The sequence below is a fragment of the Triticum urartu genome, chromosome 6, assembly GCF_003073215.2.
Source record: "Triticum urartu cultivar G1812 chromosome 6, Tu2.1, whole genome shotgun sequence".
Taxonomy (NCBI): domain Eukaryota; kingdom Viridiplantae; phylum Streptophyta; class Magnoliopsida; order Poales; family Poaceae; genus Triticum; species Triticum urartu.
The window spans coordinates 56,770,864-56,796,225 of NC_053027.1; positions in this window are offsets into that span (position 1 = coordinate 56,770,864).

Sequence of the window (25,362 nt, forward strand, 5' to 3'; positions counted from 1 at the left end):
TTAATCATCTTAAAAATAATTAACTAAATATCGCTCTCCGTTAAAAAATGGCAGCAAATCTCGTGAGTGCTAAAGTTTCTGTTTTTTACAGCAAGATCGCAAAGATTTTCCCCAAGTCTTCCCAAAGGTTCTACTTGGACAAACACTAATTAAAAGCATAAAACCACATATAAACAGAGGATAGATGAATTATTTATTACTAAACATGAACAAAAAGAAAGGAACTAAAATAAAATTGGGTTGCCTCCCAACAAGCGCTAACGTTTAACGCCCCTAACTAGGCATGATGATTTCAATGATGCTCACATAAAAGATAAGAATTCAAATATAAAGAGAGCATCATGAAGAATTTGACTTGCACATTTAAGTCTAACCCACTTCCTATGCATAGGGATTTTGTGAGCAAACAACTTATGGGAATAATAATCAACTAGCATAGGAAGGAAAAACAAGCATAACTTCAAAATTTTAAGCACATAGAGAGGAAACTTGATATTATTGCAATTCCTACAAGCATATATTCCTCCCTAATAATGATTTTCAGTAGCTTCATGAATGAATTCAACAATATAACTATCACATAAAAGCATTCTTTTCATGATCTACAAGCATAGAAATTTTATTACTCTCCACATAAGCAAAATTCTTCTCATTCGGAATAGTGGGAGTATCATAAGAAAAGCGAATACTATAAATTGTTTCCACATTGAAAGAATAATGTTTAGAAAAAGGGTAATCATAATCATGACAAGTTTTATAAATATAATAATCACTACTCTTTATAGCATAAGTAGCATCACAATAATCATCATAAGTAGCAACTTTGTTCTCATCATAATCAATTGAAACCTCTTCCAAGATAGTGGAATCATTACTAAATAAAGTCATGACCTCTCCAAATCCACTTTCATAATTGTCACAATAAGATTCAACACCCTCCAAAATAGTGGGATCATTACTTCCTAAAGTTGACACTCTTCCAAACCCACTTTCATCAATATAATCATCATAAGTAGGAGGCATGCTATCATCATAAAAAATTTGCATATCAACTCTTGGGAGGCTAGAAATACCATCTTCATTAAACATAGCATCCCCAAGCTTGGGACAAACATTAATTGCAGAAAATATATTCTCAAACATGGCATTCTCGTCAAACATACCATCCCCAAGCTTGGGCCTTTTTATATCATAAGCGTAATCATTCTCATCATTAATAGTATGGATAGCACCAATAGTATAACAATTATCGTCATCACAATGAGTAGTGGGAGAAACATCATTTGGGAGGATACATTTTTACCTTTACTTCTCCGTATTTTCTTTTTCTTATTCACATTATGTGTGGGTTCGATCCTCTTTTTGGAGCTCCTTATTGATGAGATTGGTTTAATAGAAGGCTCCTCCTCATTACCTGATTCATCATAAGAAATAATAGGAGGATATTGGGAAGCCTCTTCCCTTTTGTTAGTGTTCTATTCATACTCTATTTGTTTTATTTCCTTTATGTAATTGGCAATATAAGGATTTTAAATGCAATTCACCGCACAATACATAAAAATTTCTTCTAGATCAACATCGAGGAATTTCTCAAGGTTATATTCTGGAATATGCTTAGTTATACGTTCCATTTCTTCATAACCCAAAAGCAAACCAAGTTCATTATGATGTGCAAGGGAAATCAAATCATCACAATTTTTGGACACGATACGATCATGGAACAATTTGCGTCGGAGATTTAAATGACCATGTTCATTGCAAAGTTCACAAGTATGGTGCAGAAATTTTAAATTTTCAGCACAAACATCTAGCCTCTCTTGCAACCACTTAGTTTCCAAATACATATGCCTCTTGCAAAATCTTTCTTCCCTATTTGGTGTGTACTTGCAAACTCTATGCACTCCACAAAAGTTGGCATGCCTATAAGAGACATTTTCATCATGACTAGTGCAATCATCATTAGTACTATGGATATTCAAGGAGTTCATACTAACAACATTGTAATAATGCTCATCACTCAAAGATTTAGTGCCAAACATTTTAGAGACTTCTTCTTCTAGCATTTGAGCACAATTTTCCTTTCCATCATTCTCACGAAAGATATTAAAAAGATGAAGCGTATGAGGAAAACTCAATTCCATTTTTTGTAGTTTTCTTTTATAAACTAAACTAGTGCTAAAACAAGAAACAAAAAGATTCGGTTGCAAGATCTAAAGATATACCTTCAAGCGCTAACCTCCCCGGCAACGGCGCCAGAAAAGAGCTTGATGTCTACTACACAACCTTCTTCTTGTAGACGTTGTTGGGCCTCCAAGTGCAGAGGTTTGTAGGACAGTAACAAATTTCCCTCAAGTGGATGACCTAAGGTTTATCAATCCGTGGGAGGCGTAGGATGAAGATGGTCCCTCTCAAGCAACCCTACAACCAAATAACAAAGAGTATCTTGTGTCCCCAACCCTGCAACCAAGTAACAATGGTGATACAAGTGCAATATGGATAGTAGATAATGGTTTTTGTAATCTGAAAATATAAAAACAGCAAGGTAGCAAATGATAAAAGTGAGCGTAAACGGTATTGCAATGCGTTGAAACAAGGCTTAGGGTTCATACTTTCACTAGTGCAAATCCTCTCAACAATAATAACATAACTGGACCATATAACTATCCGTCAACATGAAACAAAGAGTCACTCTAAAGTCATTAATAGCGGAGAACAAACGAAGAGATTATTGTAGGGTACGAAACCACCTCAAAGTTATTCTTTCGGATTGATCTATTCAAGAGTTCGTACTAGAATAACACCTTAAGACACATATCAACCAAAACCCTAATGTCACTTAGATACTCCAGTGTCACCTCAAGTATCCATGGGTATGATTATACGATATGCATCAAAGAATCTCATATTCATCTATTCAACCAACACAAAGTACTTCAAAGAGTGCTCCAAAGTTTCTACTCGAGAGTCAAGACTAAAACATGTGCCAACCCCTATGCATAAGTTCACGAGGTCACGGAACTCGCAAGTTGATCACCAAAACATCCATCAAGTGGATTACGTGATATCCCATTGTTACCACAGATAAGCACATGCAAGACATAGATCAAGTGTTCTCAAATCCTTAAAGACTCAATCCGAAAAGATAACTTCAAAGGTAAAACTCAATTCATCACAAGAGAGTAGAGGGGGAGAAACATCATAAGATCCAAATATAATAGCAAAGCTCGCGATACATCAAGATCGTGCCGACTCAAGAACACGAGAGAGAGAGAGAGAGAGATCAAACACATAGCTACTAGTACATACCCTCGGCCCCAAGGGAGAACTACTCCCTCCTCGTCATGGATAACGTCGGGATGATGAAGATGGCCACCGGAGAGCAACTCCCGATCTAGGTTTCTTTCTGGAAGTTTTGGGTTATATAAGAGGTCTTGGAGTCGGGAACAAGGCAGGGGGTCTTCGGGCTGTCCACGAGGCAGGGGGTGCGCCCAGGGGGGTGGGCGCGCCCCCGGCCCTCGTGGGCAGCTCGGAACTCTTGTGGCCCAACTCTTTTACTCCGTGTCCTTCTTCTGGTCCAAAAATAAGTTTCGTGAAGTTTCAGGTAAATTGGACTCCGTTTGGTTTTCCTTTTCTGCGATACTCAAAAACAAGGAAAAATAGAAACTGGCACTGGGCTCTAGGTTAATAGGTTAGTCCCAAAATCATATAAAATAGCATATAAATGTATATAAAACATCCAAGGTTAATAATATAATAGCATGGAACAATCAAAAATTATAGATATGTTGGAGACGTATCAGTCCTCCTTATGAGTGGCGGTCGGGGACGAGCGATGGTCTTTTCCTACCAATCTATCCACCTAGGAGCATGCGCGTAGTGCTTCGTTTTTGATGACTTGTAGATTTTTGCAATAAGTATGTGAGTTCTTTATGACTAATGTTGAGTCCATGGATTATACGCACTCTCACCTTTCCATCATTGCTAGCCTCTTCGATACCGTGCATTGCCCTTTCTCACCTTGAGAGTTGGTGCAAACTTCGCCGGTGCATCCAAACCCCGTGATATGATACGCTCTATCACACATAAAGCTCCTTATATATTCCTCAAAATAGCCACCACACCTACCTATTATGGCATTTCCACATCCATTCCAAGATATATTGCCATGCAACTTTCCACCGTTTCATTTATGACACGTTTCATCATTGTCATATTGCTTTGCATGATCATGTAGTTAACATTGTATTTGAGGCAAAGCCACCATGCATAATTTATCATAGATGTCACTCTTGATTCATTGCACTTCCCGGTACACCGCCGGAGGCATTCATATAGAGTCATATTTTGTTCTAGTATCGAGTTGTAATCATTGAGATGTAAATAAATAGAAGTGTGATGATCATCATTAATAGAGCACAGGCCCAAAAAAATAAAAAAAATAAAAGGGACAATGCTACTATCCTCTTTTTACATACTCATGCTTCAAAGTAGCACCATGATCTTTATGATAGAGAGTCTCTTGTTTTGCCACTTTCATATACTAGTGGGAATTTTTCATTATAGGACTTGGCTTGTATATTCCAACATGGGCTTCCTCAAATGCCCTAGGTCTTCGTGAGCAAACAAGTTGGATGCACACCCACTTAGTTTATTTTGTTGATCTTTCATACATTTATAGCTCTAGTGCATCCTTTGCATGGCAATCCCTACTCCTTGCATAAACATCAATTGATGGGCATCTCCCTAGCCCGTTGATTAGCCGCGTCGATGTGAGACTTTCTCCTTTTTTCTTCTCCACATAATCCCCTATCATTATTCTATTCCACCCATAGTGTTATATCCATGGCTCACGCTCATGTATTGCGTGAAAGTTGAAAAAAGTTTGAGATTACTAAAGTATGAAACAATTGCTTGGCTTGTCATCGGGGTTGTGCATGATGAGAGCATTCTTGTGTGATGGAAATGGAGCATGACCATGTTGAGGAACACAGTAATTTCAAAAAAATCCTACGCACACGCAAGTTCATGGTGATGCATAGCAACGAGAGGGGAGAGTGTTGTCTATGTACCCTCGTAGACCGTAAGCGGAAGCGTTATGACAACGCGTTTAATGTAGTCGTACATCTTCACGATCGACCGATCCTAGTACCGAAAGTACGGCACCTCCACGATCTGCACATGTTCGGCTTAGTGACGTCCCACGAACTCATGATCCAGCAGAGTATCGAGGGAGATCTTTGTCAGCACGATGGCGTGATGACGGTGATGATGATGCTACCGAAACAGGGCTTCGCCTAAGCACCGCTACGATATGACCGAGGTGGATTATGGTGGAGGGGGGCACCGCACATGGCTAAGAGATCAGTGATCAACTTATGTGTCTATGGGGTGCCCCTGGCCACATATATAAAGGATGGAGGGAGGAGGAGGCCGGCCCTCATAGGGCGCGCCCAAAGTGTGGAGTCCTACTAGGACTCCCTAGTCCTAGTAGGATTCCACCTCCCACATGGAATAGGAAAACGGGAAGGGAGAAGGAGAAGGAAGGAAGGGGGCGCCCCTTTTCCCTAGTCCAATTCGGACCAGTCCATGGAGAAGGGGCGCGGCCACCCTTGAGGCCTTTCTCTCCTTTCCCGTATGGCCCATTAAGGCTCAATACGAATTCCCGTAACTCTCCGGTACTCCGAAAAATACCCAAATCACTCGGAACCTTTCCGATGTCCGAATATAGCCTTCCAATATATCGATCTTTGCGTCTCGACCATTTTGAGACTCCTCGTCATGTCCCTGATCTCATCCGGGACTCCGAACAAATTTCGGTCATCAAATCACATAACTCATAATACAAATCATCATAGAACATTAAGTGTGCAGACCCTACGGGTTCGAGAACTATGTAGACATGACCAAGACTCATCTCCGGTCAATAACCAATAGCGGAACCTAGATGCTCATATTGGTTCCGACATATTCTACGAAGATCTTTATCGGCCAAACCACATAAAAACAAACGTTGTTCCCTTTGTCATCGGTATGTTACTTGCCCGAGATTCAATCATCGGTATCTCAATATCTAGTTCAATCTCGTTACCGGAAAGTCTCTTTACTTGTTCCCTAATGCATCATCCCGCAACTAACTCATTAGTCACATTGCTTGCAAGGCTTATAGTGATGTGCATTACCGAGAGGGCCCAGAGATACCTCTCTGATAGACGGAGTGACAAATCCTAATCTCGATCTATGCCAACTCAACAAACACCATTGGAGACACCTGTAGAGAATCTTTATAATCATCCAGTTACGTTGTGACGTTTGATAGCACACAAGGTGTTCCTCCGGTATTCGGGAGTTGCATAATCTCATAGTCAGAGGAACATGTATAAGTCATGAAGAAAGCAGTAGCAATAAAACTGAACGATCATTATGCTAAGCTAACGGATGGGTCTTGTCCATCACATCATTCTCTAATGATGTGATCCCGTTCATCAAATGACAACACATGTCCATGGCTAGGAAACTTAACCATCTTTGATTAACGAGCTAGTCAAGTAGAGGCATACTAGGGACACTCTGTTTGTCTATGTATTCACACATGTACTAAGTATCTGGTTAATACAATTCTAGCATGAATAATAAACATGTATCATGATATAAGGAAATATAAATAACAACTTTATTATTGCCTCTAGGGCATATTTCCTTCAGTCTACCACTTGCACTAGAGTCAATAATCTAGTTCACATCGTCATGTGATTTAACACCAATAGTTCACATCTTTATGTGATTAGTTCACATCTCCATGTGACTAATACCCAAAGGGTTTACTAGAGTCAATAATCTAGTTCACATCGCTATGTGATTAACACCCAAAGAGTTGTCATGTTTTGCTTGTGAGAGAAATTTAGTCAATGGGTCTGCCACATTCAGAGCCGTATGTATTTTGCAAATTTTCTATGTCTACAATGCTTTGCAATGAGCTACTCTAGCTAATTGCTCCCACTTTCAATATGTATCTAGATCGAGACTTAGAGTCATCTAGATCGGTGTCAAAGCTTGCATCGACGTAACTCGTTACGACGAACTCTTTGTCACCTCCATAATCGAGAAACATTTCCTTATTCCACTAAGGATATTTTGACCGTTGTCCAGTGATCAACTCCTGGATCACTATTGTACCCTCTTGCCAAACTCATGGTGAGGTACATAATAGGTTTGGTACACAGCATAGCATACTTTATAGAACCTATGACTGAGGCATAGGGAATGGCATTTCATTCTCTTTCTATTTTATGTCGTGGTCGGGTTTTGAGTCTTTACTCAACTTCATACCTTGCAACACAGGCAAGAACTCCTTCTTTTACTGTTCCATTTTGAACTACTCATTGAAAATATATTAAGCGTCTTGATCTATCTCTATAGATCTTGATGCTCAATATGTAAGTAGCTTCACCGAGGTCTTTCTTTGAAAAAAATCCTTTCAAACACTCCTTTATGCTTTCCAAAAAATTCTACATTATTTCCGATCAACAATATGTCATTCACATATACTTATCAGAAATGTTGTAGTGCTCCCACTCACTTTCTTGTAAATACAGGCTTCACCGCAAGTCTGTATAAAACCATATGCTTTGATCTCTTTATCAAAACATATATTCCAACTCCAAGATGCTTGCACCAGTCCATAGATGGATCGCTGGGGCTTGCTCACTTTGTTAGCACCTTTAGGATTGACAAAACCTTCTGGTTGCATCATATACAACTCTTATTTAAGAAATCCATTAAGGAATGGAGTTTTGACATCCATTTGTTGTATTTCATAAAATGTGGCAACTGCTGACATGATTCGGACAGACTTTTAAGCATCGATACGAGTGAGAAAATCTCATCGTAGTCAACACCTTGATCTTGTCGAAAACGTTTTGCGACAATTCGAGTTTTATAGATAGTAACACTACTATCATCGTCCGTCTTCCTCTTGAATATCCATTTATTGTCAATGACTCACCGATCATTGGGCAAGTCAATCAAAGGCCATACTTTGTTCTCATACATGGACCCCATCTCAGATTTCATGGCCTCAAGCCATTTTGCAGAATCTGGGCTCATCATCGCTTCCTCGTAGTTTGTAGGTTCGTCATGGTCTAGTAACATGACTTCCAGAACAGGATTACCGTACCACTCTGGTGCGGACCGTACTCCGGTTGACCTACGAGGTTCGGTAGTAACTTGATCTTAAGTTTCATGATCATCATCATTAGCTTCCTCACTAATTGGTGTAGGAATCACTGGAACTGATTTATGTGATGAACTACTTCCCAATTCGGGAGAAGGTATAATTACCTCATCAAGTTCTACTTTCCTCCCACTCACTTCTTTCGAGAGAAACTCCTTCTCTAGAAATGATCCATTCTTAGCAAAAAAATATCTTGCCTCCAGATCTATGATAGAAGGTGTACCCAACAGTTTCTTTTGGGTATCCTATGAAGATGCACTACTCCGATTTGGGTTCGAGCTTATCAGTTTAAAACTTTTTCACATAAGCATCGCAACCCAAAACTTTAAGAAATGACAGCTTTGGTTTCTTGCCAAACCATAGTTCATACGGTGTCATCTTAACGGATTTAGATGGTGCCCTATTTAACGTAAATGCAGCCGTCTCTAATGCATAACCCCAAAACGATAGTGGTAAATCGGTAAGAGACATCATATATCGCACCATATCCAATAAAGTACGATTACAACGTTCAGACACACCATTATCCTGTGGTGTTCCAGGTGGCGTGAGTTGTGAAACTATTCCACATTGTTTCAAATGAAGACCAAACTCGTAACTCAAATATTCACCTCCGCGATCAGGGCGTAGAAACTTTATTTTCTTGTTACGATGATTTTCCACTTCACTCTGAAATTCTTTGAACTTTTCAAATGTTTCAAACTTATGTTTCATTAAGTAGATATACCCATATCTGCTCAAATCATCTGTGAAGGTCAGAAAAGAATGATACCCGCCGCGAGCCTCAACACTTATCGGATCGCATACATCAGTATGTATTATTTCCAATAAGTCAGTTGCTCGCTCCATTGTTCTGGAGAACGGAGTCTTAGTCATCTTGCCCATGAGGTATGGTTCGCAAGCATCAAGTGATTCCAAAATCCATCAACATGGAGTTTCTTTATGCGCTTTACACCAATATGACCTAAACGGCAGTGCCACAAATAGGTTGCACTATCATTATTAACTTTGCATCTTTTGGCTTCAATATTATGAATATGTGTATCACTACGATCGAGATTCAATAAACCATTCACCTTGGGTGTATGACCACAGAATATTTTATTCATGTAAACAGAATAATAATTATTCTTTGACTTAAATGGATAACCGTATTGCAATAAATGTGATCCAATCATATTATGCTCAACGCAAACACCAAATAACGTTTATTTTAGGTTCAAAACTAATCCCGAAGGTAAAGGGAGTGTGCGATGGTGATCTTATCAACCTTGGAATCATTTCCAACACACATCGTCACCTCGTCCTCAACTAGTCTTTGTTTATTTTGCAACTCCCGTTTTAAGTTACTACTCTTAGCAACTGAACTAGTATCAAATACCGAGGGGTTTGCTATAAACACTAGTAAAGTACACATCAATAACATGTATATCAAATATACCTTTGTTTACTTTGCCATCCTTCTTATCCGCAAAGTATCTAGGGAAGTTCCACTTCTAGTGACCATTTCCTTTGCAGTAGAAGCACTCAGTTTCAGGCTTGGGTCTAGCTTTGGGCTTCTTCATGAGAGTGGCAACTTGCTTGCCATTCTTCTTGAAGTTCCCTTCCTTTCCCTTGCCCTTTTACTTGAAACTAGTGGTCTTGTCAACCATCAACACTTGATGTTTTTTCTTGATTTCTACCTTCGCTGGTTTCAGCATCGCGAAGAGCTTTGGGATTCATTTTCGTTATCCCTTGCATATTGCTACCTCTTGAGCATTGTGTTGGATTTCCCCAAAGAGGAGAGGATGATGCAGCAAAGTAGCGTAAGTATTTCCCTCAGTTTTTGAGAACTAAGGTATCAATCCAGTAGGAGGCTACGCATGAGTCCCTCGTACCTACACAAAAACAATAGCTCAACGCAACCAACGCGCTTAGGGGTTGTCAATCCCTTCACAGTCACTTACGAAAGTGAGATCTGATAGAGATGATAAATAATATTTTTTGGTATTTTTGGTATAGAGATGCAAAGTAAAAAAGTAAAAGAAAAGTAAAAGCAAAGCAATAATAAAGTGATGGAGATTGATCTAATGAGAAAGAGACCCGGGGGCCATAGGTTTCACTAGTGGCTTCTCTCAAGAGCATAAGTATTCTACGGTGGGTGAACAAATTACTGTTGAGCAATTGACAGAATTGAGCATAGTTATGAGAATATCTAGGTATGATCATGTATATAGGCATCACGTCCGAGACAAGTAGACCGAAACGATTCTGCATCTACTACTATTACTCCACTCATCGACCACTATCCAGCATGCATCTAGAGTATTAAGTTAAAAATAGAGTAACGCCTTAAGCAAGATGACATGATGTAGAGGGATAGTTTCATGCAATATGATAAAAACCCCATCTTGTTATCCTCGATGGCAACGATACAATACGTGCCTTGCTGCCCCTTCTGTCACTGGGAAAGGACACCGCAAGATCAAACCCAAGGCTAAGCACTTCTCCCATGGCAAGAACAACCAATCTAGTAGGCCAAACCAAACTGATAATTCGAAGAGACTTGCAAAGATAACCAATCATACATAAAAGAATTCAAAGAAGATTCAAATATTATTCATAGATAGACTTGATCATAAAACCACAATTCATCGGTCTCAACAAACACAAAGCAAAAGGAAGATTACATCAAATAGATCTCCACGAGAGAGGGGGAGAACATTGTATTGAGATCCAAAAAGAGAGAAGAAGCCATCTAGCTACTAGCTATGGACCCGTAGGTCTAAAATAAAAAAAACTCACACTTCATCGGAGGGGCTTGGATGATCATGTAGAAGCCCTCCGTGATCGATGCCCCCTTCGGCGGAGCTCCGGAACAGGCCCCAAGATGGGATCTCGTGGATACAGAAAGTTGCGGTGGTGGAATTAGGTTTTTGGCCCCGTCCCCGATCGTTTGGGGGTACGTGGATATATATAGGAGGAAGAAGTACGTCGGTGGAGCTTCGAGGGGCCCACGAGGCAGGGGGCGCACCCTAGGGGGGCGCGCCCTCCACCCTCGTGACCGCCTCGTGGCTTTCTTGACGGAAGGTCCAAGTCTCCTGGATCTTATCTAATGAGAAAATGACGTTTCTGAAGGTTTCATTCCGTCTGGACTCCGTTTGATATTTTGTTTCTCCGAAACACTGAAATAGGCAAAAAAAACAGCAATTCTGGGTTGGGCCTCCGGTTAATAGGTTAGTCCCAAAAATAATATAGAAGTGGGAAATAAAGCCCAATATAGTCCAAAACAGTAAATAATATAGCATGGAGCAATAAAAAATTATAGATACGTTGGAGACGTATCAAGCATCCCCAAGCTTAATTCCTGCTCGTCCTCGAGTAGGTAAATGATAAAAACAGAATTTTTGATGCGGAGTGCTACTTGGAATAATTTAATGTAATTCTTCTTAATTGTGGTATGAATATTCAGATCCGAAAGATTCAAGACAAAAGTTCATATTGACATAAAAATGATAATACTTCAAGCATACTAACTAAGCAATCATGTCTTCTCAAAATAACATGGCCAAAGAAAGTTCATCCCTACAAAATCATATAGTTTAGTCATGTTTCATTTTCGTCACACAAGAATGCTCTCATCATGCACAACCCCGATGAAAAGCCAAGCAATTGTTTCATACTTTAGTAATCTCAAACATATAAATTTTCACGCAATATATGAGCGCGAGCCATGGACATAGAACTATGGGTGGAATGGAATATAATGAGGGGGTTATGTGGAGAAGACAAAAAAGGAGAAAGTCTCACATCAACGAGGCTAATCAATGGGCTATGGAGATGCCCACCGATTGTTGTCAATGCAAGGAGTAGGGATTGCCATGCAACGGATGCACTAGAGATATAAATGTATGAAAGCTCAACAAAAGAAACTAGTGGGTGTGCATCCAACTTGCTTGCTCACGAAGACCTAGGGCACTTGAGGAGGCCCATTGTTGGAATATACAAGCCAAGTTCTATAATGAAAAATTCCCACTAGTATATGAAAGTGATAACATGAGATACTCTCTACTATGAAGATCATGGTGCTACTTTGAAGCACAAGTATGGTAAAAGGATAGTAACATTGTCCCTTCTCTCTTTTTCTCTCATTTTTTTGGGCCTTCTATTTTTTTATGGCCTTTCTTTTTTGGGGGGCCTTCTCTTTTTTTATGGCCTTTATCTTCTTTCTTTTATTTATTCCTCACTCGGGACAATGCTCTAATAATTATGATCATCACACTTCTATTTATTTACAACTCAATGATTACAACTCGATACTAGAACAAAGATGACTCTATATGAATGCCTCCGGCGGTGTACCGGGACATGCAATGAACCAAGAGTGACATGTATGAAAGAATTATGAACGGTGGCTTTGCCACAAATACTATGTCAACTACATGATCATGCTAAGCAATATGACAATGATGAATGTGTCATGATGAACGGAATGATGGAAAGTTGCATGGCAATATATCTCGGAATGGCTACGGAAATGCCATAATAGGTAGGTATGGTGGATGTTTTGAGGAAGATATAAGGAGGTTTATGTGTGAAAGAGTGTATCATATCACGGGGTTTGGATGTACCGGCAAAGTTTGCGCCAACTCTCAATGTGAGAAAGGGCAATGCACGGTACCGAAGAGGCTAGCAAGGATGGAAGGGTGAGAGTGCGTATAATCCATGGACTCAACATTAGTCATAAAGAACTCACATACTTATTGCAAAAATCTACAATTCATCAAAAACCTCGGTGCTATACGCATGCTCCTAGGGGGATAGATTGGTAGGAAAAAATCATCGCTCGTCCCCGACCGCCACTCATAAGGACGACAATCAAATAACACCTCATGTTTAAAATTTGTTGCATAACGTTTACCATATGTGCATGCTACGGGACATGAAAACCTCAACGCAAGTATTTCTCAATTTAACAACTACTCAACTAGCATGACTTTGATATTATTACCTCCATATCTCAAAACAATCATCAAGCATCAAGCTTTTCTTAGTATTCAACACACTCATACGAAAGTTTTATTATTAATCTTGCATACCAAGCATATTAGGATTTTAAGCAAATTACCATGCTATTAAGACTCTCAAAATAATCTAAGTGAAGCATGAGAGATCAATAGTTTCTATAAAACAAATCCACCACCGTGTCTAAAAGATGTAAGTGAAACGCTAGAGCAAAACTATAAAGCTCAAAAGATATAAGTGAAGCACATAGAGTATTCTATCAAATTCTAAATCATGTATGGCTCTCTCAAAAGGCGTGTACAGCAAGGATGATTGTGGTAGACTAACAAGCAAAGACTGAAATCATAAAAGACGCTCCAAGCAAAACACATATCATGTGGTGAATAAAAATATAGCTCCAAGTAAAGTTACCGATAGAAGTAGACGAAAGAGGGGATGCCTTCCGGGGCATCCCCAAGCTTTGGCTTTTAGGTGTCCTTAGATTACCTTGGGGGTTCCATGGGCATCCCCAAGCTTAGGCTCTTGCCAGTCCTTGTTCCATAGTCCATCAAATCTTTACCCAAAACTTGAAAACTTCACAACACAAAACTTAAAGTAGAAAATCTCGTGAGCTCAATTAGCGAAAGAAAAAAAAGACCACTTCAAGGTACTGTAATGAACTAATTCTTTATTTATATTGGTGTTAAACCTACTGTATTACAACTTCCCTATGGATTATAAACTATTTTACTAGCCATAGATTCATCAAAATAAGCAATCAACACACGAAAAACAGAATCTGTCAAAAACAGAACAGTCTGTAGTAATCTGTAGCTAGCGCAAGATCTGGAACCCCAAAAATTCTAAAAGAAATTGATGGACGTGATAAATTTATCTATTAATCATATGCAAAAGGAATTAACTAAATATCACTCTCCAAATAAAAATGTCAGCAGTTCTCGTGAGCGCTAAAGTTTCTGTTTTTTAAAGCAAGTTCAACAAGACTTTCCCCAAGTTTTCCCAACGGTTCTACTTGGCACAAACACAAAAAACACAACCAAAACAGAGTGGAAATAATTTATTTATTACTAAAAAGTATCAAAAATCAAGGAATAAAAATAAAATTGGGTTGCCTCCCAACAAGCGCTATCGTTTAACGCCCCTAGCTAGGCATAACAAGCAAGAATAGATCTAGGTATTGCCATCTTGCTTGGCAATTCTTCAATGAGGCATCTATCTCCCTTAGGAATTTCTTTATTTCTAGTGATTATCAAACTCTTAGGAACAAGATCAAAAAATTCATTTGTAGCAATTGGTTCCTTAATGATAGGAAAAATATTGGGATGAATACTTATAGATTTAAGATCCACAGTTTCCTTACTAGATGATTCACCCTTATTTTTAGGAACATACATAAGCTTGGCAATTTTAGTAGGAGGACTTGGAGTATTCTTTACGGAAGAAAAAGCGGTTCCCAAGTTCGTAATGATACCCTCAAGTTTATCGATTCTAGTAGAATCTAAGTTTATTTTCTCATTAACTATGGGTTCCTTTTCCTTAATATTTTTCAAAGTCATTCCTACCTTAGATCCATATTGGGTAATTTGATTGTGGATATTTTTATCTATATTTTCAATTAATTCCATAGTAGCAACTTTATTTTCAATAATTTCAAGTCTTTGCATAACATGCTCCAAAGTTAACATAGTTCCATTAACCAAAAGAGGTGGTGAGCCAAATAAATCTAACATAGCATTATAAGAATCAAAAGTATGGCTACCCAAGAAATTCCCTCTGGTAATGGTATCAAGGATATATCTATACCAAGGACTAGCACCTACATAAAAATTGCGGAGAAGAACTGAAGTAGATTGCTTCCTGGTAGATCTATTTTGAGCATTGCAAATTCTATACCAAGCATCTTTTAGATTTTCTCCCTCCATTTGTTTAAAATTTAGAACTTCATTCTCGGGAGACAATGGAGAAGCTATGAGACTAGCCATGACACAAGCAAACAAAAAGGCAAACGGGCAAAAAGAGGCAAATAGAGAGGGAGGATAGAGAGAGAGGGCGAATAAAATGGCAAGGGTGAAGTGGGGGAGAGGAAAACGAGAGGCAAATGGCAAATAATGTACTGCGGGAGATAGGGATTGTGATGGGTACTTGGTATGTTGACTTTTGCGCAGACTCCCCGGCAATGGCGCTAGAAATTCTCCTTGCTACCTCTTGAGCACCGCGTTGGATTTCCCCGGAGAGGAGAGGATGATGCAGTAAAGTAGCGTAAGTATTTCCCTCGGTTTTTGAGAACCAAGGTATCAATCCAGTAGGAGGCTACGCACGAGTCCCTCGTACCTACACAAAAACAATAGCTCAACGCAACCAACACGCTTAGGGGTTGCCAATCCCTTCACGGTCACTTACGAAAGTGAGATCTAATAGAGATGATAAATAATATTTTTTTGGTATTTTTGGTTTAGAGATGCAAAGTAAAAAGTAAAAGCAAAGCAATAATAAAGTGATGGAGATTGATATGATGAGAAAGAGACCCGGGGGCCATAGGTGTCACTAGTGGATTCTCTCAAGAGCATAAGTATTCTACGGTGGGTGAAGAAATTACTGTTGAGCAATTGACAGAATTGAGCATAGTTATGAGAATATCTAGGTATGATCATGTATATAGGCATCACGTCCGAGACAAGTAAACCGAAATAATTCTACATCTACTACAATTACTCCACTCATCGACCGCTATCCAGCATGCATCTAGAGTATTAAGTTAAAAACAGAGTAACGCCTTAAGCAAGATGACATGATGTAGAGGGATAGTTTCATGCAATATGATAAAAACACCATCTTGTTATCCTCGATGGCAACGATACAATACGTGCCTTGCTGCCCCTTCTGTCACTGGGAAAGGACACCGCAAGATCGAACCAAAGCTAAGCACTTCTCCCATGGCAAGAACAACCAATCTAGTAGGCCAAACCAAACTGATAATTCGAAGAAGATTCAAATATTATTCATAGATTGACTTGATCACAAAACCACAATTCATCGGTCTCAACAAACACACCGCAAAAAGAAGATTACATCGAATAGATCTCCACGAGAGAGGGGGGCAACATTGTATTGAGATCCAAAAAGAGAGAAGAAGCCATCTAGCTACTAGCTATGGACCCGTAGGTCTTAAATAAACTACTCACACTTCATCGGAGATGCTTGGATGATGATGTAGAAGCCCTCCGTGATCGATGCCCCCTCCGGCGGAGCTCCGGGACAGGCCCCAAGATGGGATCTCGTGGATACAGAAAGTTGCGGCGGTGGAATTAGGTTTTTGGCTCCGTCCCCGATCGTTTGGGGGTACGCGGATATATATAGGAGGAAGAAGTACGTCGGTGGAGCTTCGAGGGGCCCACGAGGCAGGGGGCGCGCCCTAGGGGGGGCGCCCTCCACCCTCGTGACTGCCTCATGGCTTTCTTGACGGAGGGTCCAAGTCTCCTGGATCTTATCTGATGAGAAAATCACGTTTCCGAAGGTTTCATTCCGTTTGGTTTGATATTCTGTTTATCCGGAACACAGAAATAGGCAAAAAAACAGCAATTCTGGGCTGGGCCTCCGGTTAATAGGTTCGTCAATAATATAAAAGTGGAAAATAAAGCCCAATATAGTCCAAAACAGTAAATAATATAGCATGGAGCAATAAAAAATTATAGATACGTTGGAGACGTATCACATATTATAGTTCATCACGAAGTTCTAGTAACTTGGTGATAGTGACTAGAGAACTCTGTCAATCACTATCTTATCGGGAAGATTAACTCCCACTTGATTCAAGTGATTGTATTACTCAGACATTCTGAGCACATGCTCACTCGTTGAGCTATTCTCCTCCATCTTGTAGGCAAAGTATTGTCAGAGGTCTCATAACTCTTGACACAAGCATGAGTATGAGATACCAATTTCAACTCTTGGAACATCTTATATGCTCTGTGGTGTTCAAAACATTTTTGAAGTCCTGGTTCTAAGCCATAAAGCATGGTGCACTAAACTATCAAGTAGTCATCATACCGAGCTTGTCAAACGTTCATAACTTCTGTATCTGCTCCTGCAATAGGTCTGTCACCTAGCGGTGCATCAAGGACATAATTCTTCTGTGCAGCAATGAGGATAATCCTCAGATCATGGACATATTCCGCATCATTGCTACTATCATCTTTCAACATAGTTTTTCTCTAGGAACATATCAAAAATAAACGGGGAGCTACATCGCGAGCTGTTGATCTACAACATATAGTTATGCAAATACTATCAGGATCAAGTTCATGATAAATTAAAGTTCAGTTAATCATATTACTTAAGAACTCCCACTTAGATAGACATCCCTCTAGTCATCTAAATGATCACGTGATCCAAATCAACTAAACCATGTCCGATCATCACGTGAGATGGAGTAGTTTTCAATCGTGAACATCACTATGTTTATCATATCTACTATATGATTCACGCTCGACCTTTCGGTCTCCAGTGTTCCGAGGCCATATCTGCATATGCTAGGCTCGGCAAGTTTAACCTGAGTATTCCGCGTGTGCAAAACTGGCTTGCACCCATTGTATGTGAACATATAGCTTATCACACCTGATCATCACGTGGTGTCTCGGCACGACGAACTGTCGCAATGGTGCATACTCAGGGTGAACACTTATACCTTGAAATTTAGTGAGAGATCATCTTATAATGCTACCGCCGAACTAAGCAAAATAAGATGCATAAAGGATAAACATCACATGCAATCAAAATATGTGACATGATATGGCCATGATCATCTTGCGCCTTTGATCTCCATCTCCAAAGTACCGTTGTGATCTCTATCGTCACCAGCATGACACCATGATCTCCATCATCTTAATCTCTATCAAAGTGTCATCACATGGTCGTCTCACCAACTATTGCTCTTGCAACTATTTCTATCACATAGCGATAAAGTAAAGCAATTATTTGGCACTTGCATCTTATGCAATAAAGAGACAACCATAAGGCTTCTGCCAGTAGCCGATAACTTCAACAAAAACATGATCATCTCATACAACAACTTATATCTCACCACGTCTTGACCATATCACATCACAACATGCCCTGCAAAAACAAGTTAGACGTTATCTACTTTGTTGTTGCAAGTTTTACGTGGCTGCTACGGGCTAAGCAAGAACCGTTCTTACCTACGCATCAAAAACCACAATGCAGTATAGTGATTGCTTTTTGATCTTCAGAAATAACTCCGTTCATTGAATCTGGTTCAACTAAAGTTGGAGAAACAGACACCCACTAGCCACCTGTGTGTGATGCACGTCGGTAGAACCAGTCTCGCGTAAGCGTACGCGTAATGTCGGTCTGAGACGCTTCATCCAACAATGTCGCTGAATCAAGAATCAACTAATGACGGTAAGCAATATGTATATACCCACACACACAACTCCTTTGTGTTCTGCTCGTGCATATAACATCTACGCATAAACCTGGCTCGGATGCCCATGTTGAGGAACGCAGTAATTTCAAAAAAAATCCTACGCACATGCAAGATCATGATGATGCATAGCAATGAGATGGGAGAGTGTTGTCTATGTACCCTCGTAGACCGTAAGCGGAAGCATTATGACAACGCGGTTGATGTAGTCGTACGTCTTCATGATCGACCGATCCTAGTACCGAAAGTACAGCACCTCCGCGATCTACACACATTCGGCTCGGTGACGTCCCACGAACTCACGATCCAGCAGAGTGTCAGGGGTGAGCTTCGTCGGCACGACAGCGTGATGACGGTGATGATGATGTTACCGGAACAGGGCTTCACCTAAGCACCGCTACAATATGACCGAGGTGGATTATGGTGGAGGGGGCACCGCACACCGCTAAGAGATCAATGATCAACTTGTGTGTCTATGGGGTGCCCCCTGGCCACGTATATAAAGGATGGAGGGAGGAGAAGGCCGGCCCTCATAGAGCGCTCCCAAAGTGTGGAGTCCTACTAGGACTCCCTAGTCCTAGTAGGATTCCACCTCCCACATGGAATAGGAAAAAGGGAAGGGAGAAGGAGAAGGAAGGAAGGGGCGCCCCTTTTCCTAGTCCAATTCGGACCAGTCCATGGACCATGGGGAAAGGGCGCGCCCACCCTTGAGGCCTTGGTCTCCTTTCCCGTATGGCCCATTAAGGCACAATACAAATTCCCGTAACTCTCCGGTACTCCGAAAAATACCCGAATCACTCGGAACCTTTCCGATGTCCGAATATAGCCTTCCAATGTATCGATCTTTACATCTCGACCATTTCGAGGCTCCTCGTCATGTCCCCGATCTCATCCGGGACTCCAAACAAATTTCGTTCATCAAATCACATAACTCATAATACAAATCGTCATAGAACATTAAGCGTGCAGACCCTACGTGTTCGAGAACTATGTAGACATGACCGAGACTCATCTCCGGTCAATAACCAATAGCGGAACCTGGATGCTCATATTGGTTCCTACATATTCTATGAAGATCTTTATCGGTCAAGCCGCATAACAACATACGTTTTTCCCTTTGTCATCGGTACGTTACTTGCCCGAGATTCGATCATCGATATCTCAATACCTAGTTCAATCTCGTTACCGGCAAGTCTCTTTACTCGTTCCGTAATGCATCATCCCGCAACTAACTCATTAGTCACATTGCGTGCAAGGCTTATAGTGATGTGCATTACCGAGAGGGCCCAGAGATACCTCTGCGATAGACGGAGTGACAAATCCTAATCGATCTATGCCAACTCAACAAACACCAATGGAGACACCTGTAGAGCATCTTTATAATCACCCAGTTACATTGTGACGTTTGATAGCACACAAGGTGTTCCTCCGGTATTCGGAAGTTGCATAATCTCATAGTCAGAGGAATATGTATAAGTCAAGAAGAAAGCAGTAGCAATAAAACTGAACGATCATTATGCTAAGCTAATATATGGGTCTTGTCCATCACATCATTCTCTAATGATGTGATCCCGTTCATCAAATGACAACACATGTCCATGGCTAGGGAACTTAACCATCTTTGATTAACGAGCTAGTCAAGTAGAGGCATACTAGGGACACTCTGTTTGTCCATGTATTCACACATGTACTAAGTTTCCGGTTAATACAATTCTAGCATAAATAATAAACATTTATCATGATATAAGGAAATATAAATAACAACTTTATTATTGCCTCTAGGGCATATTTCCTTCAGACCAAACTATATGATTTTGTAGGGATGAACTTTCTTTTGCCATGTTATTTTGAGAAGACATGATTGCTTAGTTAGTATGCTTGAAGTATTATTATTTTTATGTCAATATTAAACTTTTATCTTGAATCTCTCGGATCTGAACGTTCATGCCACAATAAAGAAATATACATTGAGAGTTATGCTAGGTAGCATTCCACATCAAAAGTTCTGTTTTTTATCATTTACCTACTCGAGGACGAGCAGGAATTAAGCTTGGGGATGCTTGATACGTCTCCAACGTATCTAAATTTTTTGATTGCTCCATGCTATTATAATATCTGTTTTGGATGTTAATGGGCTTATTTATACACTTCTATATTTTTTTGGGACTAACCTACTAACCCAAGGGGAAGTGAAAATTGTTGTTTTTTTGCCTATTTCAGTGTTTCGCAGAAAAGGAATATCAAACGGAATCCAAGCGGAATGAAACCTTCGGGAGAGTTATTTTTTGAACAAACATGATCGAGGGGATTTGGAGTGGACGTCAAGAAATCAACGAGGAGGCCATGAGGCAGGGAGGCGCGCCTGCCCCCCTGGGCGTGCCCCCCACCCTCGTGGGCCCCTCGTAGCTCCACCGACCTACTTCTTCCTCCTATATATACCCATATACCCCGAAAACATCCAGGAGCACCACAAAACCCTATTTCCACCGCCGCAACCTTCTTTACCCAAGAGATCCCATCTAGGGGCCTTTTCTGGAGCTTCGCCGGAGGGGGAATCGATCACGGAAGGCTTCTACATCAACACCATAGCCTCTCCGATGATGTGTGAGTAGTTTACTTCAGACCTTTGGGTCCATAGTTATTAGCTAGATGGCTTTTTCTCTCTCTTTGGATCCCAATACAAAGTTATCCTTGATCTTCTTTTTGCGGTGTGTTTGTCGAGATCCGATGAATTGTGGGTTTTGTTGGGGAACGTAGTAATTTCAAAAAAAATCCTACGCACACACAGGAACATGGTGATGCATAGCAACGAGAGGGAAGACTGTTGTCCACGTACCCTCGTAGACCGAAAGCGGAAGCGTTTGCACAACGCGGTTGATGTAGTCGTACGTCTTCACGATCCGACCGATCAAGTACCGAACGTACGGCACCTCGGAGTTCAGCACACGTTCAGCTCGATGACGTCCCTCAAACTCTGATCCAGCCGAGCTTTGAGGGAGAGTTCCGTCAGCACGACGGCGTGGTGACGATGATGATGTTCTACCGACGTAGGGTTTCACCTAAGCACCCCTATGCTATTATCAAGGTGGACTATGGTGGAGGGGGGCACCACACACGGCTAAGAGCTCCAAGAGATCAATTGTTCTGTCTAGAGGTGCCCCCTGCCCCCGTATATAAAGGAGAAAGGGGGAGAGGAGGCCGTCCAGGAGGAGGCGCGCCAGGGAGGAGTCCTACTCCCACCGGGAGTAGGACTCCCTCCTTTCCTAGTTGGAGTAGGAGAAGGGGGAAGGAGGAGGGAGAGAGGAAGGAGAGGGGGGCGCCCCCCCCCTCCTTGCCCAATTCATACTAGAGGGGGAATGGGCGCGCGGCCAGCCCTGGCCGCCCCTCCTCTTCTCCACTAAGGCCCATCTTGGCCCATTAAAACCCCGGGGGGGTTCCGGTAACCCCCGATACTCCGGTAAAATCCCGATTTCACCCGGAACACTTCCGATATCCAAATATAGGCTTCCAATATATCAATCTTTATGTCTCGACCATTTCGAGACTCCTCGTCATGTCTGTGATCACATCCGAGACTCCGAACTACCTTCGGTACATCAAAACACATAAACTCATAATATAACCGTCATCGAACTTTAAGCGTGCGGACCCTACGGGTTCGATAACTATGTAGACATGACCGAGACACATCTCCGGTCAATAACCAATAGAGGAACCTTGATGCTCATATTGGCTCCTACATATTCTACGAAGATCTTTATCAGTCAAACCGCATAACAACATACGTTGTTCCCTTTGTCATCGGTATGTTACTTGCCCGAGATTCGATCATCGGTATCTTAATACCTAGTTCAATCTCGTTACCGGCAAGTCTCTTTACTCGTTCTGTAATACATCATCCCGTAACTAACTCATTAGTTGCAATGCTTGCAAGGCTTATAGTGATGTGCATTTACCGAGTGGGCCCAGAGATACCTCTCCGACAATCGGAGTGACAAATCCTATTCTCGAAATACGCCAACCCAACAAGTATCTTCGGAGACACCTGTAGAGCACCTATATAATCACCCAGTTACGTTGTGACATTTGGTAGCACACAAAGTGTTCCTCTGGTAAACGGGAGTTGCATAACCTCATAGTCATAGGAACATGTATAAGTCATGAAGAAAGCAATAGCATAATACTAAACGATCATGTGCTAAGCTAACGGAATGGGTCAAGTCAATCACATCATTCTCCTAATGATGTGATCCTGTTAATCAAATGACAACTCATGTCAATGGCTAGGAAATATAACCATCTTTGATCAACGAGCTAGTCAAGTAGAGGCATACTAGTGACACTCTGTTTGTTTATGTATTCACACAAGTATTATGTTTCCAGTTAATACAATTCTAGCATGAATAATAAACATTTATCATGATATAGGGAAATAAATAATAACTTCATTATTGCCTCTAGGGCATATTTCCTTCAGTCTCCCACTTGCACTAGAGTCAATAATCTAGATTACAGAGTAATGATTCTATCACCCATGGAGCCTTGGTGTTGATCATGTTTTGCTCGTGGAAGAGGCTTATTCAACGGGTCTGCAACATTCAGATCCGTATGTATCTTGAAAATTTCTATGTCTCCCACCTGGACTTGATCCCGGATGGAGTTGAAGCGTCTCTTGATGTGCTTGGTTCTCTTGTGAAATCTGGATTCCTTTGCCAAGGTAATTGCACCAGTACTATCACAAAAGATTTTCATTGGACCCGATGCACTAGGTATGACACCTAGATCGGATATGAACTCCTTCATCCAGACTCCTTCATTTGCTGCTTCCGAAGCAGCTATGTACTCCACTTCACACGTAGATCCCGCCACAACGCTTTGTTTAGAACTCCACCAACTGACAGCTCCACCGTTCAATGTAAACACGTATCCGGTTTGCGATTTAGAATCGTCTGGATCAGTGTCAAAGTTTGCATCGACGTAACTATTTACGACTAGCTCTTTGTCACCTCCATAAACGAGAAGCAAATCCTTAGTCCTTTTCAGGTATTTCAGGATGTTCTTGACCACTGTCTAGTGATCCACTCCTGTATTACTTTGGTACCTCCCTGCTAAACTTATAGCAAGGCACACATCAGGTCTGGTACACAGCATTGCATACATGATAGACCCTATGGCTGAAGCATAGGGAACATCTCATCTTCTCTCTATCTTCTGCAGTGGTCGGGTATTGAGTCTTACTCAACTTCACACCTTGTAACACAGGCAAGGACCATTTCTTTGCTTGATCCATTTTGAACTTCTTCAAAACTTTGTCAAGGTATGTGCTTTGTGAAAGTCCAATTAAGCGTCTTGATCTATCTCTATAGATCTTGATGCCCTATGTATAAGCAGCTTCACCGAGGTCCTTCATTGAAAAACTCTTATTCAAGTATCCCTTTATGCTATCAAGAAATTCTATATCATTTCCAATCAGTAATATGTCATCCACATATAATATCAGAAATACTACAGAGCTCCCACTCACTTTCTTGTAAATACAGGCTTCTCCAAAAGTCTGTATAAAACCATGTGCTTTGATCACACTATCAAAGCGTTTATTCCAACTCCGAGAGGCTTGCACCAGTCCATAAATGGATCGCTGGAGCTTGCACACTTTCTTAGCTCCCTTTGGATTGACAAAACTTTCCGGTTGCATCATATACAACTCTTCTTCCAGAAATCCATTCAGGAATGCAGTTTTGACATCCATTTGCCAAATTTCATAATCATAAAATGCGGCAATTGCTAACATGATTCGGACAAACTTAAGCATCTCTACGGGTGATAAAGTCTCATCATAGTCAATCTCTTGAACTTGTCGAAAACCTTTTGCAACAAGTCGAGCTTTATAGACAGTAACATTACCATCAGCGTCAGTCTTCTTCTTGAAGATCCATTTATTTTCAATGGCTTGCCGATCATCGGGCAAGTCAACGAAAGTCCACACTTTGTTCTCATACATAGATCCCATCTCGGATTTCATGGCCTCAAGCCATTTTGCGGAATTTGGGCTCACCATCGCTTCTTCATAGTTCGTAGGTTCGTCGTGGTCTAGCAACATAACCTCCAGAAGAGGATTACCATACCACTCTGGTGCGGATCTTACTCTGGTTGATCTACGAGGTTCAGTAACAACTTGATCTGAAGTTTCATGATCATCATCATTAACTTCCTCACTAATTGGTGTAGGTGTCACAGGAACCGGTTTCTATGATGAACTACTTTCCAATAAGGGAGTAGGTACAGTTATCTCATCAAGTTCTACTTTCCTCCCACTCACTTCTTTCGAGAGAAACTCCTTCTCTACAAAGGATCCAAATTTAGCAACAAAAGTTTTTCCTTCAGATCTGTGAGAGAAGGTGTACCCAAAAGTTTCCTTTGGGTATCCTATGAAGACACATTTCTCCGATTTGGGTTCGAGCTTATCAGGTTGAAGCTTTTTCACATAAGCATCGCAGCCCCAAACTTTAAGAAATGACAACTTTGGTTTCTTGCCAAACCACGGTTCATAAGGCGTCGTCTCAACAGATTTCGATGGTGCCCTATTTAACGTGAATGCAGCCGTCTCTAAAACATAACCCCAAAATGATAGCAGTAAATCAGTAAGAGACATCATAGATCACACCATATCTAGTAAAGTATGATTACG